At 32.1% G+C, this 3,401-nt stretch overlaps 1 non-coding gene across 1 annotated transcript; it reads left to right on the top strand.

Annotated features, from left to right (window-relative positions):
- Window positions 1-517: 517 nt before the first annotated feature.
- On the top strand, window positions 518-714 carry LOC112499747. Its single transcript, XR_003067273.1, has one exon. It is a non-coding gene; the product is annotated as a U2 spliceosomal RNA (small nuclear RNA).
- Window positions 715-3,401: the final 2,687 nt, after the last annotated feature.

The raw sequence follows: 3,401 nt of genomic DNA, 5'->3' as shown, positions 1-3,401 counted from the left end.
CTCTCTCTCTCTCTCTCTCTCTCTATATATATATATATAAAGATATAATAATATAATATAATTAATTTTGCACTATAATTTCTACCATTTGGTTTGTTTGGTTTCCAACCATGTTTATAGATTTCAAAGAGAGTCATCCAAAGAAAGATAACCCTATGAGGCAAACCCTATTATTTGACATAAAGGCATCCAATCCACCTTTCTTATACACTTCATTTTTTTTCAAATCTTTCACCAATGTGGGATATCTCAAAATCAACCACAATTCTCCAACACCTCAATACTTAATTCTCATGATATCACCTCAATACTCTTGGTTCTTCCTTTTATATATATATATATATATATATATATATGTGTGTGTGTGTGTGTGTGTGTGTGTGTGTAGAAGCTTGCTTGGTATTTTATTTTTGTATATGAAAATGCCCATTATACTACTGGGTGATGTAGTTATTTTATCTATCGTCTTGGTGTTACTGCTATCAAAGTTTGACACACCCCTCTAATTACAATTCAAATATTATGAAATGTTATGATAAAGTGTAGTATTTGTTTTTATCAGCTTAATATCTGATATGTGGGTCATCGACCCCACTTGATATCAATTTTATCTTTTTATGAGGAAAAATTTATTATCTTAGCTTGGTTATATGCATGGTTCTTCATGCATCGCCTTAAACTTTCACTACTGTTGCTACAACTTATACACTCCTCTAATTTTATTTTGAAATATTATAGAATGTTTCTTTTTCATAACTTAAAATGATATTTCAATTAAATTTGTTACAAAATTAACATTGTCATTATGTCACCTTATATGAGATTTCAGTTAGAACTGTCACTTCTAATTAAACAAACTAGTAACATTAGTTAAACATTTGTAGAATACTTTGTAACATCATTTTTTACCATAATTAGATAACTTAAATTAGCATATGGTTCTGATATTGTTGTCAACTTCTCTTAATTTTTTTTTTGTTAATGAGTAGTTGTCACACACATTTGCATAATTGTTTTTTAGAAGTGGAATTCAAATTTTAATCTATAACATTCATTTTGAATATGGTATTATGACTACAGCGCAACGCGCGGTTGGAACACTAGTTAAATTAATTGTACAAGGCCAAAAAAATTGTAAGCCTTTTTTTTTAAACATGAAGAATAATATGTATGTAGATCTGACATCTATTTTAAAAAATAGAGTCATGTTTTCGTGAAGACCCCAGCTCATGCAATAGTATGAACACAACATGTAGCAAAAATAAAATTAGCATACGATGAAGGAAGCACGAGAAAAATAAGAACAAGTACTAAAAGATACTAATTCGCATACATACAAAAGTTAAAGAACAACACCACACATAGCAAGAACAACATAAATACATCTTTAAAAGTCTTCTACTTCCTTCCTAACTTGTCTAAGGGGCTGTTTACCAAACATTAGTCCGATAAGTGCTTATCGGTAAAATTTAACAATACTATTTTCTTACCGAGTAAGATTTTGGTCCACCAAAACGACATCCTATGCAACAATTTACCGTGTAAGCACTTACCGTGGTAAGAGTCGTTGCCCTCACTTACCGGGTAAGACTCTTGATCATTGTTTTACTCTTACCGGGTAAGGTTCTTGGTCCTTACTATATTCATCGGGTGAGGTTGTGTGACTTGATAAGCGCTTACCCGAGTAAGCTTTTGGTAAACAACCCCTAACTCCCACTTCCCCAGCTATGTTAGCAATTGATTCACACCCTAGTCTACTAATCTAATCATCTCTCACCAAGTACACTTATTAGAGGCCATATCCTTAAAAATATCTAAGGTCGTCATGTCCAACCTCACTTACTCATCTTACTTCCTCCTTGTTACCCCCCCCCCCGGCACCTACGGTCGCTTTTTACTACTCTTTTCACTAGTGTCGTCATCGGTCTCCTACGAACATGGCCAAGCCAACGCAACCTCCCCTCTCTTAATTTATTTATTATGATATAATCCTAATACATTGCTAACTTTGATTATCCTTTCATCATTTCCTTTCGATGATGACACGTTATCATTCCACATACGCTCATACAAATGGGTGATGGTGCACAAATTGTTGCTTTAAACCTTATGCCAAAATAAAAACTAAAATGGAAAAAATAAACATGAGATGAAAAATTAGTAAAATACACCAGTTTCTTTGGAATATTGATTTTTTTAGTCTAAGATTCTCTTTGATTCGTATATTAATCATGTTAGTTTATAAGACAAAGATGACATATAAACCTTTGTCTCACTAAAACCTTGCACCCAAGGAATAAAACTCGACAAGAAAAAGATAAAATATTGGGTGAAGGAAAAAATACAACACCAAGTTACCAACATTACATGTATAATATACTTCTCATCTTTTTTCAATTACTTCTCCTGATTCTTACATCAATCAAATGAGTTCAGAAAACAAGATGGTGTTAAATTGTTGTCTCACTAAAAACTTTACACCAAGGAACAAAAACCTGATGGAAATAAAAGCATAGACAAAGGAAGTAGCAAAACACATGAATATCACTTGTATAGTAGACTCCCTATGTTTTCTACTACTCCCCTTCAACTATACATTAATAAAAGAAGTTTGGAAAATATTCACATTCCAATACTTTCTGCATGTTTCTTAAATAAGGATTGAGGTAATGATTTAGTAAGCAAATGTCACATTCTTCTTACATATTATTTTATTCACCTGAATCTTGATTAGATTCATTAGTATTGGTTGTATAATTTTTTTAGCAAATTGTTTTATCGGTATTAATGTATCGTATTTCCATTTTCCTGGATACAAGTTGCATTATCCGCGTTTATACATGTAGGATAGTGATTGAATTCAAATCACTAGTTCCTCTAATGTGTGTAATGACAATAATTAACCATATAGGCTCTTGAATTGCATTGTATAGAGCAATAATCTTCAAATGGTTTGAGTAGGTAGTTGCAATGTTTGCTTGGTTGACTTCCAAGTAATCAAGTATGGGAACAATGTTTGTATGGGCCAGAGAGATGCCCAATATTTGCAAAAACCTATTATTAGATCGTAGTTACTGTAGTTCTACTTTCCTCACTATAGGAAAAGAGTAATCCCAAGTTAATGGTTCTTTTTAGGCATCTAAAAATATTCTTGATATTGTTCAATGACATTTCGTTGCTATTGAGCTAAATCTAGTTGGCAAATTCACTAAGAATGATATATTCATTTGAGTGCAATATGCTAAGTACAATACTGATCATATTGTGCTAGTCGGGTGTGTGTATGTCCATATTGAATTGTCTAACCATTTTCTAGACATAAACGGACCAATGATAAGGATTCCACAAACTTAGTGTTCTAGCTTACTACCTATATAAATTGAGTTTTCTTAAGATCTTTC

Source organism: Cynara cardunculus (genome assembly GCF_001531365.2).
Source record: "Cynara cardunculus var. scolymus isolate 2C chromosome LG 16, CcrdV1, whole genome shotgun sequence".
Lineage (NCBI taxonomy): Eukaryota > Viridiplantae > Streptophyta > Magnoliopsida > Asterales > Asteraceae > Cynara > Cynara cardunculus.
The sequence above is the reverse complement of the archived record's forward strand: the minus strand, read 5'-3'. Positions and strand labels throughout refer to the sequence as shown.